This window comes from Crinia signifera, unplaced genomic scaffold (genome assembly GCF_055691185.1).
Source record: "Crinia signifera unplaced genomic scaffold, ASM5569118v1 HAP2_SCAFFOLD_287, whole genome shotgun sequence".
NCBI lineage: Eukaryota > Metazoa > Chordata > Amphibia > Anura > Myobatrachidae > Crinia > Crinia signifera.
The window spans coordinates 93,708-107,207 of record NW_028142180.1 but is presented as its reverse complement, the minus strand read 5'-3'; the positions used below and the strand labels follow the sequence as shown (position 1 = coordinate 107,207).

Here is a 13,500-nt window from a genome sequence, read left to right as displayed (position 1 = left end):
AGTTTCCTAACTGTATTGGCTTACTTAAAAAAAATCATGTGTTGGTAATGTAAAAAGACCTACAGGACATGATATTAGCAGGGGGTCTTAAATTAAACTACTAATGCGGCTCAACACTGTTTAGCTGCCAAAAGCAGTTGGAATTGGGCCTAAACAGTGTGGTAAGTCTTTAGGTGATGGCTATTGTGTCTGTTTGACCTCTTCCAAATGTCTGTACTGGCAATAAAAAGAAAAAGTTTCCAATTTAAATAGCTAGAGAATAAAAACAATTTGCCTGTAATGTGAAAAAACCTACAGCACCTGGTGTTCCCATGTGGTCTCCCACCCAAGTACTAACCAGGCCCAACACTGCTTAGCTTCCAAAATCAGACGAGATTGGGCCTATCCAATGTGGTATGGCTGTAGGTGAGATACAGGCACTTTTTTGCCCTCTTCTACTTCTATCACCAGGTAAGCTAATAAAAAAGTTTCCTAACTGTATTGGCTTACTGAAAAAAATCATGTGTTGGTAATGTAAAAAGACCTACAGGACATGATATTAGCAGGGGGTCTTAAATTAAACTACTAAACCAGCTCAACACTGTTTAGCTGCCAAAAGCAGTTGGAATTGGGCCTAAACAGTGTGGTAAGTCTTTAGGTGATGGCTATTGTGTCTGTTTGACCTATTCCAAATGTCTGTACTGGCAATAAAAAGAAAAAGTTTCCAATTTAAATAGCTAGAGAATAAAAACAATTTGCCTGTAATGTGAAAAAACCTACAGCACCTGGTGTTCCCATGTGGTCTCCCACCCAAGTACTAACCAGGCCCAACACTGCTTAGCTTCCAAGATCAGACGAGATTGGGCCTATCCAATGTGGTATGGCTGTAGTTGAGATACAGGCACTTTTTTGCCCTCTTCTACTTCTATCACCAGGTAAGCTAATAAAAAAGTTTCCTAACTGTATTGGCTTACTGAAAAAAATCATGTGTTGGTAATGTAAAAAGACCTACAGGACATTATATTAGCAGGGGGTCTTAAATTAAACTACTATAGAGGCTCAACACTGTTTAGCTGCCAAAAGCAGTTGGAATTGGGCCTAAACAGTTTGGTAAGTCTTTAGGTGATGGCTATTGTGTCTGTTTGACCTCTTCCAAATGTCTGTGCTGGCAATAAAAAGATAAAGTTTCCTATTTAAATAGCTAGAGAATAAAAACAATTTGCCAGTAATGTGAAAAAACCTACAGCACCTGGTGTTCCCATGTGGTCTCCCACCCAAGTACTAACCAGGCCCAACACTGCTTAGCTTCCAAGATCAGACGAGAGTGGGCCTATCCAATGTGGTATGGCTGTAGGTGAGTTAAAGGCACTTTTTTGCCCTCTTCTACTTCTATCACCAGGTAAGCTAATACAAAAGTTTCCTAACTGTATTGGCTTACTGAAAAAAATCATGTGTTGATAATGTAAAAAGACCTACAGGACATGATATTAGCAGGGGGTCTTAAATTAAACTACTAAAGAGGCTCAACACTGTTTAGCTGCCAAAAGCAGTTGGAATTGGGCCTAAACAGTGTGGTAAGTCTTTAGGTGATGGCTATTGTGTCTGTTTGACCTCTTCCAAATGTCTGTACTGGCAATAAAAAGAAAAAGTTTCCAATTTAAATAGCTAGAGAATAAAAACAATTTGCCTGTAATGTGAAAAAACCTACAGCACCTGGTGTTCCCATGTGGTCTCCCACCCAAGTACTAACCAGGCCCAACACTGCTTAGCTTCCAAGATCAGACGAGATTGGGCCTATCCAATGTGGTATGGCTGTAGGTGAGATACAGGCACTTTTTTGCCCTCTTCTACTTCTATCACCAGGTAAGCTAATAAAAAAGTTTTAAAACTGTATTGGCTTACTGAAAAAAATCATGTGTTGGTAATGTAAAAAGACCTACAGGACATGATATTAGCAGGGAGTCTTAAATTAAACTACTAAAGAGGCCCAACACTGTTTAGCTGCCAAAAGCAGTTGGAATTGGGCCTAAACAGTGTGGTAAGTCTTTAGGTGATGGATATTGTGTCTGTTTTACCTCTTCCAAATGTCAGTGCTGGCAATAAAAAGAAAAAGTTTCCAATTTAAATATCTAGAGAATAAAAACAATTTGCCAGTAATGTGAAAAAACCTACAGCACCTGGTGTTCCCATGTGGTCTCCCACCTAAGTACTATCCAGGCCCAACACTGCTTTGCTTCCAAGATCAGGCGTATCCAATGTGGTATGGCTGTAGGTGAGATACAGGTACTTTTTTGCCCTCTTCTACTTCTATCACCAGGTAAGCTAATACAAAAGTTTCCTAACTGTATTGGCTTACTGAAAAAAATCATGTGTTGGTAATGTAAAAAGACCTACAGGACATGATATTAGCAGGGGGTCTTAAATTAAACTACTAAAGAGGCTCAACACTGTTTAGCTGCCAAAAGCAGTTGGAATTGGGCCTAAACAGTGTGGTAAGTCTTTAGGTGATGGCTATTGTGTCTGTTTGAACTCTTCCAAATGTCTGTGCTGGCAATAAAAAGAAAAAGTTTCCAATCTAAATAGCTAGAGAATAAAAACAATTTGCCAGTAATGTGAAAAAACCTACAGCACCTGGTGTTCCCATGTGGTCTCCCACCCAAGTACTAACCAGGCCCAACACTGCTTAACTTCCAAGATCAGACGAGGTTGGGCCTATCCAATGTGGTATGGCTGTAGGTGAGATACAAGCACTTTTTTGCCCTCTTCTACTTCTATCACCAGGTAAGCTAATAAAAAAGTTTCCTAACTGTATTGGCTTACTTAAAAAAAATCATGTGTTGGTAATGTAAAAAGACCTACAGGACATGATATTAGCAGGGGGTCTTAAATTAAACTACTAAAGAGGCTCAACACTGTTTAGCTGCCAAAAGCAGTTGGAATTGGGCCTAAACAGTGTGGTAATTCTTTAGGTGATGGCTATTGTGTCTGTTTGACCTCTTCCAAATGTCTGTACTGGCAATAAAAAGAAAAAGTTTCCAATTTAAATAGCTAGAGAATAAAAACAATTTGCCTGTAATGTGAAAAAACCTACAGCACCTGGTGTTCCCATGTGGTCTCCCACCCAAGTACTAACCAGGCCCAACACTGCTTAGCTTCCAAGATCAGATGAGATTGGGCCTATCCAATGTGGTATGGCTGTAGGTGAGATACAGGCACTTTTTTGCCCTCTTCTACTTCTATCACCAGGTAAGCTGATAAAAAAGTTTCCTAACTGTATTGGCTTACTGAAAAAAATCATGTGTTGGTAATGTAAAAAGACCTACAGGACATGATATTAGCAGGGGGTCTTAAATTAAACTACTAAACAGGCTCAACACTGTTTAGCTGCCAAAAGCAGTTGGAATTGGGCCTAAACAGTGTGGTAAGTCTTTAGGTGATGGCTATTGTGTCTGTTTGACCTCTTCCAAATGTCTGTACTGGCAATAAAAAGAAAAAGTTTCCAATTTAAATAGCTAGATAATAAAAACAATTTGCCTGTAATGTGAAAAAACCTACAGCACCTGGTGTTCCCATGTTGTCTCCCACCCAAGTACTAACCAGGCCCAACACTGCTTAGCTTCCAAGATCAGACGAGATTGGGCCTATCCAATGTGGTATGGCTGTAGGTGAGATACAGGCACTTTTTTGCCCTCTTCTACTTCTATCACCAGGTAAGCTAATAAAAAAGTTTCCTAACTGTATTGGCTTACTGAAAAAAATCATGTGTTGGTAATGTAAAAAGACCTACAGGACATGATATTAGCAGGGAGTCTTAAATTAAACTACTAAAGAGGCCCAACACTGTTTAGCTGCCAAAAGCAGTTGGAATTGGGCCTAAACAGTGTGGTAAGTCTTTAGGTGATGGCTATTGTGTCTGTTTGACCTCTTCCAAATGTCTGTGCTGGCAATAAAAAGAAAAAGTTTCCAATTTAAATAGCTAGAGAATAAAAACAATTTGCCAGTAATGTGAAAAAACCTACAGCACCTGGTGTTCCCATGTGGTCTCCCACCCAAGTACTAACCAGGCCCAACACTGCTTAGCTTCCAAGTTCAGACGAGATTGGGCCTATCCAATGTGGTATGGCTGTAGTTGAGATACAGGCACTTTTTTGCCCTCTTCTACTTCTATCACCAGGTAAGCTAATAAAAAAGTTTCCTAACTGTATTGGCTTACTGAAAAAAATCATGTGTTGGTAATGTAAAAAGACCTACAGGACATGATATTAGCAGGGGGTCTTAAATTAAACTACTAAAGAGGCTCAACACTATTTAGCTGCCAAAAGCAGTTGGAATTGGGCCTAAACAGTTTGGTAAGTCTTTAGGTGATGGCTATTGTGTCTGTTTGACCTCTTCCAAATGTCTGTGCTGGCAATAAAAAGATAAAGTTTCCTTTTTAAATAGCTAGAGAATAAAAACAATTTGCCAGTAATGTGAAAAAACCTACAGCACCTGGTGTTCCCATGTGGTCTCCCACCCAAGTACTAACCAGGCCCAACACTGCTTAGCTTCCAAGATCAGACGAGATTGGGCCTATCCAATGTGGTATGGCTGTAGGTGAGTTAAAGGCACTTTTTTGCCCTCTTCTACTTCTATCACCAGGTAAGCTAATACAAAAGTTTCCTAACTGTATTGGCTTACTGAAAAAAATCATGTGTTGGTAATGTAAAAAGACCTACAGGACATGATATTAGCAGGGGGTCTTAAATTAAACTACTAAAGAGGCTCAACACTGTTTAGCTGCCAAAAGCAGTTGGAATTGGGCCTAAACAGTGTGGTAAGTCTTTAGGTGATGGATATTGTGTCTGTTTGACCCTTCCAAATGTCTGTACTGGCAATAAAAAGAAAAAGTTTCCAATTTAAATAGCTAGAGAATAAAAACAATTTGCCTGTAATGTGAAAAAACCTACAGCACCTGGTGTTCCCATGTGGTCTCCCACCCAAGTACTAACCATGCCCAACACTGCTTAGCTTCCAAGATCAGACGAGATTGGGCCTATCCAATGTGGTATGGCTGTAGGTGAGATACAGGCACTTTTTTGCCCTCTTCTACTTCTATCACCAGGTAAGCTAATAAAAAAGTTTCCTAACTGTATTGGCTTACTGAAAAAAATCATGTGTTGGTAATGTAAAAAGACCTACAGGACATGATATTAGCAGGGAGTCTTAAATTAAACTACTAAAGGGGCCCAACACTGTTTAGCTGCCAAAATCAGTTGGAATTGGGCCTAAACAGTGTGGTAAGTCTTTAGGTGATGGCTATTGTGTCTGTTTGACCTCTTCCAAATGTCTGTACTGGCAATAAAAATAAAAAGTTTCCAATTTAAATAGCTAGAGAATAAAAAAAAAATTGCCTGTAATGTGAAAAAACCGACAGCACCTGGTGTTCCCATGTGGTCTCCCACCAAAGTACTAACCAGGCCCAACACTGCTTAGCTTCCAAGTTCAGACGAGATTGGGCCTATCCAATGTGGTATGGCTGTAGTTGTGATACAGGCACTTTTTTGCCCTCTTCTACTTCTATCACCAGGTAAGCTAATAAAAAAGTTTCCTAACTGTATTGGCTTACTGAAAAAAATCATGTGTTGGTAATGTAAAAAGACCTACAGGACATGATATTAGCAGGGGGTCTTAAATTAAACTACTAAAGAGGCTCAACACTGTTTAGCTGCCACAAGTAGTTGGAATTGGGCCTAAACAGTGTGGTAAGTCTTTAGGAGATGGCTATTGTGTTTGTTTGACCTCTTCCAAATGTCTGTACTGGCAATAAAAAGAAAAAGTTTCCAATTTAAATAGCTAGAGAATAAAAACAATTTGCCTGTAATGTCAAAAAACCTACAGCACCTGGTGTTCCCATGTGGTCTCCCACCCAAGTACTAACCAGGCCCAACACTGCTTAGCTTCCAAGATCAGACAAGATTGGGCCTATCCAATATGGTATGGCTGTAGGTGAGATACAGGCACTTTTTTGCCCTCTTCTACTTCTATCACCAGGTAAGCTAATAAAAAAGTTTCCTAACTGTATTGGCTTACTGAAAAAAATCATGTGTTGGTAATGTAAAACGACCTACAGGACATGATATTAGCAGGGGGTCTTAAATTAAACTACTAAAGAGGATCAACACTGTTTAGCTGCCAAAAGCAGATGGAATTGGGCCTAAACAGTGTGGTAAGTCTTTAGGTGATGGCTATTGTGTCTGTTTGACCTCTTCCAAATGCCTGTACTGGCAATAAAAAGAAAAAGTTTCCAATTTAAATAGCTAGAGAATAAAAACAATTTGCCTGTAATGTGAAAAAACCTACAGCACCTGGTGTTCCCATGTGGTCTCCCACCCAAGTACTAACCAGGCCCAACACTGCTTAGCTTCCAAGAACAGACGAGATTGGGCCTATCCAATGTGGTATGGCTGTAGCTGAAATACAGGCACTTTTTAGCCCTCTTCTACTTCTATCACCAGGTAAGCTAATAAAAAAGTTTCCTAACTGTATTGGCTTACTGAAAAAAATCATGTGTTGGTAATGTAAAAAGACCTACAGGACATGATATTAGCAGGGGGTCTTAAATTAAACTACTAAAGAGGCTCAACACTGTTTAGCTGCCAAAAGCAGTTGGAATTGGGCCTAAACAGTGTGGTAAGTCTTTATGTGATGGCTATTGTGTCTGTTTGACCTCTTCCAAATGTCTGTACTGGCAATAAAAAGAAAAAGTTTCCAATTTAAATAGCTAGAGAATAAAAATAAATTTGCCTGTAATGTGAAAAACCCTACAGCACCTGGTGTTCCCATGTGGTCTCCCACCAAAGTACTAACCAGGCCCAACACTGCTTAGCTTCCAAGATCAGACGAGATTGGGCCTATCCAATGTGGTATGGCTGTAGGTGAGATACAGGCACTTTTTAGCCCTCTTCTACTTCTATCACCAGGTAAGCTAATACAAAAGTTTCCTAACTGTATTGGCTTACTAAAAAAAATCATGTGTTGGTAATGTAAAAAGAACTACAGGACATGATATTAGCAGGGGGGCTTAAATTAAACTACAAAAGAGGCTTAACACTGTTTAGCTGCCAAAAGCAGTTGGAATTGAGCCTAAACAGTGTGGTAAGTCTTTAGCTGATGGCTATTGTGTCTGTTTGACCTCTTCCAAATGTCTGTGCTGGCAATAAAATGAAAAAGTTTCCAATATAAATAGCTAGAGAATAAAAACAATTTGCCAGTGATGTGAAAAAACCTACAGCACCTGGTGTTCCCATGTGGTCTCCCACCCAAGTACTAACCAGGCCCAACACTGCTTAGCTTCCAAGATCAGACGAGATTGGGCCTATCCAATGTGGTATGGCTGTAGGTGAGTTAAATTCACTTTTTTGCCCTCTTCTACTTCTATCACCAGGTAAGCTAATAAAAAAGTTTCCTAACTGTATTGGCTTACTGAAAAAAATCATGTGTTGGTAATGTAAAAAGACCTACAGGACATGATATTAGCAGGGGGTCTTAAATTAAACTACTAAAGAGGCTCAACACTGTTTAGCTGCCAAAAGTAGTTGGAATTGGGCCTAAACAGTGTGGTAAGTCTTTAGGAGATGGCTATTGTGTCTGTTTGACCTCTTCCAAATGTCTGTACTGGCAATAAAAAGAAAAAGTTTCCAATTTAAATAGCTAGAGAATAAAAACAATTTGCCTGTAATGTGAAAAAACCTACAGCACCTGGTGTTCCCATGTGGTCTCCCACCCAAGTACTAACCAGGCCCAACACTGCTTAGCTTCCAAGATCAGACAAGATTGGGCCTATCCAATGTGGTATGGCTGTAGGTGAGATATAGGCACTTTTTTGCCCTCTTCTACTTCTATCACCAGGTAAGCTAATAAAAAAGTTTCCTAACTGTATTGGCTTACTGAAAAAAATCATGTGTTGGTAATGTAAAAAGACCTACAGGACATGATATTAGCAGGGGGTCTTAAATTAAACTACTAAACAGGCTCAACACTGTTTAGCTGCCAAAAGCAGTTGGAATTGGGCCTAAACAGTGTGGTAAGTCTTTAGGTGATGGCTATTGTGTCTGTTTGACCTCTTCCAAATGTCTGTACTGGCAATAAAAAGAAAAAGTTTCCAATTTAAATAGCTAGAGAATAAAAACAATTTGCCTGTAATGTGAAAAAACCTACAGCACCTGGTGTTCCCATGTGGTCTCCCACCCAAGTACTAACCAGGCCCAACACTGCTTAGCTTCCAAGATCAGACGAGATTGGGCCTATCCAATGTGGTATGGCTGTAGGTGAGATACAGGCACTTTTTTGCCCTCTTCTACTTCTATCACCAGGTAAGCTAATAAAAAAGTTTCCTAACTGTATTGGCTTACTGAAAAAAATCATGTGTTGGTAATGTAAAAAGACCTACAGGACATGATATTAGCAGGGAGTCTTAAATTAAACTACTAAAGAGGCCCAACACTGTTTAGCTGCCAAAAGCAGTTGGAATTGGGCCTAAACAGTGTGGTAAGTCTTTAGGTGATGGCTATTGTGTCTGTTTGACCTCTTCCAAATGTCTGTGCTGGCAATAAAAAGAAAAAGTTTCCAATTTAAATAGCTAGAGAATAAAAACAATTTGCCAGTAATGTGAAAAAACCTACAGCACCTGGTGTTCCCATGTGGTCTCCCACCCAAGTACTAACCAGGCCCAACACTGCTTAGCTTCCAAGATCAGACGAGATTGGGCCTATCCAATGTGGTATGGCTGTAGTTGAGATACAGGCACTTTTTTGCCCTCTTCTACTTCTATCACCAGGTAAGCTAATAAAAAAGTTTCCTAACTGTATTGGCTTACTGAAAAAAATCATGTGTTGGTAATGTAAAAAGACCTACAGGACATGATATTAGCAGGGGGTCTTAAATTAAACTACTAAAGAGGCTCAACACTGTTTAGCTGCCAAAAGCAGTTGGAATTGGGCCTAAACAGTTTGGTAAGTCTTTAGGTGATGGCTATTGTGTCTGTTTGACCTCTTCCAAATGTCTGTGCTGGCAATAAAAAGATAAAGTTTCCTATTTAAATAACTAGAGAATAAAAACAATTTGCCAGTAATGTGAAAAAACCTACAGCACCTGGTGTTCCCATGTGGTCTCCCACCCAAGTACTAACCAGGCCCAACACTGCTTAGCTTCCAAGATCAGACGAGATTGGGCCTATCCAATGTGGTATGGCTGTAGGTGAGTTAAAGGCACTTTTTTGCCCTCTTCTACTTCTATCACCAGGTAAGCTAATACAAAAGTTTCCTAACTGTATTGGCTTACTGAAAAAAATCATGTGTTGGTAATGTAAAAAGACCTACAGGACATGATATTAGCAGGGGGTCTTAAATTAAACTACTAAAGAGGCTCAACACTGTTTAGCTGCCAAAAGCAGTTGGAATTGGGCCTAAACAGTGTGGTAATTCTTTAGGTGATGGCTATTGTGTCTGTTTGACCGCTTCCAAATGTCTGTACTGGCAATAAAAAGAAAAAGTTTCCAATTTAAATAGCTAGAGAATAAAAACAATTTGCCTGTAATGTGAAAAAACCTACAGCACCTGGTGTTCCCATGTGGTCTCCCACCCAAGTACTAACCAGACCCAACACTGCTTAGCTTCCAAGATCAGACGAGATTGGGCCTATCCAATGTGGTATGGCTGTAGGTGAGATACATGCACTTTTTTGCCCTCTTCTACTTCTATCACCAGGTAAGCTAATAAAAAAGTTTCCTAACTGTATTGGCTTACTGAAAAAAATCATGTGTTGGTAATGTAAAACGACCTACAGGACATGATATTAGCAGGGGGTCTTAAATTAAACTACTAAAGAGGATCAACACTGTTTAGCTGCCAAAAGCAGTTGGAATTGGGCCTAAACAGTGTGGTAAGTCTTTAGGTGATGGCTATTGTGTCTGTTTGACCTCTTCCAAATGCCTGTACTGGCAATAAAAAGAAAAAGTTTCCAATTTAAATAGCTAGAGAATAAAAACAATTTGCCTGTAATGTGAAAAAAACCTACAGCACCTGGTGTTCCCATGTGGTCTCCCACCCAAGTACTAACCAGGCCCAACACTGCTTAGCTTCCAAGAACAGACGAGATTGGGCCTATCCAATGTGGTATGGCTGTAGGTGAAATACAGGCACTTTTTAGCCCTCTTCTACTTCTATCACCAGGTAAGCTAATAAAAAAGTTTCCTAACTGTATTGGCTTACTGAAAAAAATCATGTGTTGGTAATGTAAAAAGACCTACAGGACATGATATTAGCAGGGGGTCTTAAATTAAACTACTAAAGAGGCTCAACACTGTTTAGCTGCCAAAAGCAGTTGGAATTGGGCCTAAACAGTTTGGTAAGTCTTTAGGTGATGGCTATTGTGTCTGTTTGACCTCTTCCAAATGTCTGTGCTGGCAATAAAAAGATAAAGTTTCCTATTTAAATAGCTAGAGAATAAAAACAATTTGCCAGTAATGTGAAAAAACCTACAGCACCTGGTGTTCCCATGTGGTCTCCCACCCAAGTACTAACCAGGCCCAACACTGCTTAGCTTCCAAGATCAGACGAGATTGGGCCTATCCAATGTGGTATGGCTGTAGGTGAGTTAAAGGCACTTTTTTGCCCTCTTCTACTTCTATCACCAGGTAAGCTAATACAAAAGTTTCCTAACTGTATTGGCTTACTGAAAAAAATCATGTGTTGGTAATGTAAAAAGACCTACAGGACATGATATTAGCAGGGGGTCTTAAATTAAACTACTAAAGAGGCTCAACACTGTTTAGCTGCCAAAAGCAGTTGGAATTGGGCCTAAACAGTGTGGTAAGTCTTTAGGTGATGGCTATTGTGTCTGTTTGACCTCTTCCAAATGTCTGTACTGGCAATAAAAAGAAAAAGTTTCCAATTTAAATAGCTAGAGAATAAAAACAATTTGCCTGTAATGTGAAAAAACCTACAGCACCTGGTGTTCCCATGTGGTCTCCCACCCAAGTACTAACCAGGCCCAACACTGCTTAGCTTCCAAGATCAGACGAGATTGGGCCTATCCAATGTGGTATGGCTGTAGGTGAGATACATGCACTTTTTTGCCCTCTTCTACTTCTATCACCAGGTAAGCTAATAAAAAAGTTTCCTAACTGTATTGGCTTACTGAAAAAAATCATGTGTTGGTAATGTAAAACGACCTACAGGACATGATATTAGCAGGGGGTCTTAAATTAAACTACTAAAGAGGATCAACACTGTTTAGCTGCCAAAAGCAGTTGGAATTGGGCCTAAACAGTGTGGTAAGTCTTTAGGTGATGGCTATTGTGTCTGTTTGACCTCTTCCAAATGTCTGTACTGGCAATAAAAAGAAAAAGTTTCCAATTTAAATAGCTAGAGAATAAAAACAATTTGCCTGTAATGTGAAAAAACCTACAGCACCTGGTGTTCCCATGTGGTCTCCCACCCAAGTACTAACCAGGCCCAACACTGCTTAGCTTCCAAGAACAGACGAGATTGGGCCTATCCAATGTGGTATGGCTGTAGGTGAAATACAGGCACTTTTTTGCCCTCTTCTACTTCTATCACCAGGTAAGCTAATAAAAAAGTTTCCTAACTGTATTGGCTTACTGAAAAAAATCATGTGTTGGTAATGTAAAAAGACCTACAGGACATGATATTATCAGGGGGTCTTAAATTAAACTACTAAATAGCCTCAACACTGTTTACCTGCCAAAAGCAGTTGGAATTGGGCCTAAACAGTGTGGTAAGTCTTTAGGTGATGGATATTGTGTCTGTTTTACCTCTTCCAAATGTCAGTGCTGGCAATAAAAAGAAAAAGTTTCCAATTTAAATATCTAGAGAATAAAAACAATTTGCCAGTAATGTGAAAAAACCTACAGCACCTGGTGTTCCCATGTGGTCTCCCACCCAAGTACTATCCAGGCCCAACACTGCTTTGCTTCCAAGATCAGGCCTATCCAATGTGGTATGGCTGTAGGTGAGATACAGGTACTTTTTTGCCCTCTTCTACTTCTATCACCAGGTAAGCTAATACAAAAGTTTCCTAACTGTATTGGCTTACTGAAAAAAATCATGTGTTGGTAATGTAAAAAGACCTACAGGACATGATATTAGCAGGGGGTCTTAAATTAAACTACTAAAGAGGCTCAACACTGTTTAGCTGCCAAAAGCAGTTGGAATTGGGCCTAAACAGTGTGGTAAGTCTTTAGGTGATGGCTATTGTGTCTGTTTGAACTCTTCCAAATGTCTGTGCTGGCAATAAAAAGAAAAAGTTTCCAATCTAAATAGCTAGAGAATAAAAACAATTTGCCAGTAATGTGAAAAAACCTACAGCACCTGGTGTTCCCATGTGGTCTCCCACCCAAGTACTATCCAGGCCCAACACTGCTTTGCTTCCAAGATCAGGCCTATCCAATGTGGTATGGCTGTAGGTGAGATACAGGTACTTTTTTGCCCTCTTCTACTTCTATCACCAGGTAAGCTAATACAAAAGTTTCCTAACTGTATTGGCTTACTGAAAAAAATCATGTGTTGGTAATGTAAAAAGACCTACAGGACATGATATTAGCAGGGGGTCTTAAATTAAACTACTAAAGAGGCTCAACACTGTTTAGCTGCCAAAAGCAGTTGGAATTGGGCCTAAACAGTGTGGTAAGTCTTTAGGTGATGGCTATTGTGTCTGTTTGAACTCTTCCAAATGTCTGTGCTGGCAATAAAAAGAAAAAGTTTCCAATCTAAATAGCTAGAGAATAAAAACAATTTGCCAGTAATGTGAAAAAACCTACAGCACCTGGTGTTCCCATGTGGTCTCCCACCCAAGTACTAACCAGGCCCAACACTGCTTAACTTCCAAGATCAGACGAGGTTGGGCCTATCCAATGTGGTATGGCTGTAGGTGAGATACAAGCACTTTTTTGCCCTCTTCTACTTCTATCACCAGGTAAGCTAATAAAAAAGTTTCCTAACTGTATTGGCTTACTGAAAAAAATCATGTGTTGGTAATGTAAAACGACCTACAGGACATGATATTAGCAGGGGGTCTTAAATTAAACTACTAAAGAGGATCAACACTGTTTAGCTGCCAAAAGCAGATGGAATTGGGCCTAAACAGTGTGGTAAGTCTTTAGGTGATGGCTATTGTGTCTGTTTGACCTCTTCCAAATGCCTGTACTGGCAATAAAAAGAAAAAGTTTCCAATTTAAATAGCTAGAGAATAAAAACAATTTGCCTGTAATGTGAAAAAACCTACAGCACCTGGTGTTCCCATGTGGTCTCCCACCCAAGTACTAACCAGGCCCAACACTGCTTAGCTTCCAAGAACAGACGAGGTTGGGCCTATCCAATGTGGTATGGCTGTAGGTGAGATACAAGCACTTTTTTGCCCTCTTCTACTTCTATCACCAGGTAAGCTAATAAAAAAGTTTCCTAACTGTATTGGCTTACTGAAAAAAATCATGTGTTGGTAATGTAAAACGACCTACAGGACATG

At 39.8% G+C, this 13,500-nt stretch overlaps 26 non-coding genes and 3 pseudogenes across 26 annotated transcripts; all 29 read right to left on the bottom strand.

The window, feature by feature from the left end:
• Positions 1-288: 288 nt before the first annotated feature.
• LOC146054937 (5S ribosomal RNA) lies at positions 289-407 on the bottom strand. Its single transcript, XR_014468352.1, has one exon. It is a non-coding gene; the product is annotated as a 5S ribosomal RNA (ribosomal RNA).
• Positions 408-752: 345 nt separating this feature from the next.
• Positions 753-871, bottom strand: LOC146054927 (5S ribosomal RNA). The gene has a single exon (XR_014468343.1). It is a non-coding gene; the product is annotated as a 5S ribosomal RNA (ribosomal RNA).
• A 345-nt stretch (positions 872-1,216) lies between these two features.
• LOC146054968 (5S ribosomal RNA) lies at positions 1,217-1,335 on the bottom strand. The gene has a single exon (XR_014468380.1). It is a non-coding gene; the product is annotated as a 5S ribosomal RNA (ribosomal RNA).
• A 345-nt stretch (positions 1,336-1,680) lies between these two features.
• On the bottom strand, positions 1,681-1,799 carry LOC146054882 (5S ribosomal RNA). The gene has a single exon (XR_014468302.1). It is a non-coding gene; the product is annotated as a 5S ribosomal RNA (ribosomal RNA).
• A 345-nt stretch (positions 1,800-2,144) lies between these two features.
• LOC146055021 (5S ribosomal RNA) lies at positions 2,145-2,253 on the bottom strand (annotated as a pseudogene).
• A 345-nt stretch (positions 2,254-2,598) lies between these two features.
• Positions 2,599-2,717, bottom strand: LOC146054919 (5S ribosomal RNA). The gene has a single exon (XR_014468336.1). It is a non-coding gene; the product is annotated as a 5S ribosomal RNA (ribosomal RNA).
• Positions 2,718-3,063: 346 nt separating this feature from the next.
• LOC146054999 (5S ribosomal RNA) lies at positions 3,064-3,182 on the bottom strand. The gene has a single exon (XR_014468404.1). It is a non-coding gene; the product is annotated as a 5S ribosomal RNA (ribosomal RNA).
• Positions 3,183-3,527: 345 nt separating this feature from the next.
• LOC146054988 (5S ribosomal RNA) lies at positions 3,528-3,646 on the bottom strand. Its single transcript, XR_014468399.1, has one exon. It is a non-coding gene; the product is annotated as a 5S ribosomal RNA (ribosomal RNA).
• A 345-nt stretch (positions 3,647-3,991) lies between these two features.
• On the bottom strand, positions 3,992-4,110 carry LOC146054898 (5S ribosomal RNA). The gene has a single exon (XR_014468317.1). It is a non-coding gene; the product is annotated as a 5S ribosomal RNA (ribosomal RNA).
• Positions 4,111-4,455: 345 nt separating this feature from the next.
• Positions 4,456-4,574, bottom strand: LOC146054881 (5S ribosomal RNA). Its single transcript, XR_014468301.1, has one exon. It is a non-coding gene; the product is annotated as a 5S ribosomal RNA (ribosomal RNA).
• Positions 4,575-4,918: 344 nt separating this feature from the next.
• On the bottom strand, positions 4,919-5,037 carry LOC146054960 (5S ribosomal RNA). The gene has a single exon (XR_014468373.1). It is a non-coding gene; the product is annotated as a 5S ribosomal RNA (ribosomal RNA).
• A 346-nt stretch (positions 5,038-5,383) lies between these two features.
• LOC146054971 (5S ribosomal RNA) lies at positions 5,384-5,502 on the bottom strand. Its single transcript, XR_014468383.1, has one exon. It is a non-coding gene; the product is annotated as a 5S ribosomal RNA (ribosomal RNA).
• Positions 5,503-5,847: 345 nt separating this feature from the next.
• Positions 5,848-5,966, bottom strand: LOC146054984 (5S ribosomal RNA). The gene has a single exon (XR_014468395.1). It is a non-coding gene; the product is annotated as a 5S ribosomal RNA (ribosomal RNA).
• A 345-nt stretch (positions 5,967-6,311) lies between these two features.
• LOC146054990 (5S ribosomal RNA) lies at positions 6,312-6,430 on the bottom strand. The gene has a single exon (XR_014468400.1). It is a non-coding gene; the product is annotated as a 5S ribosomal RNA (ribosomal RNA).
• A 346-nt stretch (positions 6,431-6,776) lies between these two features.
• Positions 6,777-6,895, bottom strand: LOC146054949 (5S ribosomal RNA). Its single transcript, XR_014468363.1, has one exon. It is a non-coding gene; the product is annotated as a 5S ribosomal RNA (ribosomal RNA).
• A 345-nt stretch (positions 6,896-7,240) lies between these two features.
• On the bottom strand, positions 7,241-7,359 carry LOC146054880 (5S ribosomal RNA). The gene has a single exon (XR_014468300.1). It is a non-coding gene; the product is annotated as a 5S ribosomal RNA (ribosomal RNA).
• A 345-nt stretch (positions 7,360-7,704) lies between these two features.
• Positions 7,705-7,823, bottom strand: LOC146054954 (5S ribosomal RNA). Its single transcript, XR_014468368.1, has one exon. It is a non-coding gene; the product is annotated as a 5S ribosomal RNA (ribosomal RNA).
• Positions 7,824-8,168: 345 nt separating this feature from the next.
• Positions 8,169-8,287, bottom strand: LOC146054878 (5S ribosomal RNA). Its single transcript, XR_014468299.1, has one exon. It is a non-coding gene; the product is annotated as a 5S ribosomal RNA (ribosomal RNA).
• Positions 8,288-8,632: 345 nt separating this feature from the next.
• LOC146054926 (5S ribosomal RNA) lies at positions 8,633-8,751 on the bottom strand. Its single transcript, XR_014468342.1, has one exon. It is a non-coding gene; the product is annotated as a 5S ribosomal RNA (ribosomal RNA).
• A 345-nt stretch (positions 8,752-9,096) lies between these two features.
• LOC146055074 (5S ribosomal RNA) lies at positions 9,097-9,215 on the bottom strand. The gene has a single exon (XR_014468442.1). It is a non-coding gene; the product is annotated as a 5S ribosomal RNA (ribosomal RNA).
• Positions 9,216-9,560: 345 nt separating this feature from the next.
• On the bottom strand, positions 9,561-9,679 carry LOC146054930 (5S ribosomal RNA). Its single transcript, XR_014468346.1, has one exon. It is a non-coding gene; the product is annotated as a 5S ribosomal RNA (ribosomal RNA).
• Positions 9,680-10,025: 346 nt separating this feature from the next.
• LOC146054947 (5S ribosomal RNA) lies at positions 10,026-10,144 on the bottom strand. Its single transcript, XR_014468361.1, has one exon. It is a non-coding gene; the product is annotated as a 5S ribosomal RNA (ribosomal RNA).
• Positions 10,145-10,489: 345 nt separating this feature from the next.
• Positions 10,490-10,608, bottom strand: LOC146055073 (5S ribosomal RNA). The gene has a single exon (XR_014468441.1). It is a non-coding gene; the product is annotated as a 5S ribosomal RNA (ribosomal RNA).
• Positions 10,609-10,953: 345 nt separating this feature from the next.
• Positions 10,954-11,072, bottom strand: LOC146055072 (5S ribosomal RNA). The gene has a single exon (XR_014468440.1). It is a non-coding gene; the product is annotated as a 5S ribosomal RNA (ribosomal RNA).
• A 345-nt stretch (positions 11,073-11,417) lies between these two features.
• On the bottom strand, positions 11,418-11,536 carry LOC146054946 (5S ribosomal RNA). The gene has a single exon (XR_014468360.1). It is a non-coding gene; the product is annotated as a 5S ribosomal RNA (ribosomal RNA).
• Positions 11,537-11,881: 345 nt separating this feature from the next.
• On the bottom strand, positions 11,882-11,990 carry LOC146055027 (5S ribosomal RNA; annotated as a pseudogene).
• Positions 11,991-12,335: 345 nt separating this feature from the next.
• Positions 12,336-12,444, bottom strand: LOC146055026 (5S ribosomal RNA; annotated as a pseudogene).
• Positions 12,445-12,789: 345 nt separating this feature from the next.
• On the bottom strand, positions 12,790-12,908 carry LOC146054918 (5S ribosomal RNA). The gene has a single exon (XR_014468335.1). It is a non-coding gene; the product is annotated as a 5S ribosomal RNA (ribosomal RNA).
• Positions 12,909-13,253: 345 nt separating this feature from the next.
• On the bottom strand, positions 13,254-13,372 carry LOC146054962 (5S ribosomal RNA). Its single transcript, XR_014468375.1, has one exon. It is a non-coding gene; the product is annotated as a 5S ribosomal RNA (ribosomal RNA).
• Between the last annotated feature and the right edge of the window lie 128 nt (positions 13,373-13,500).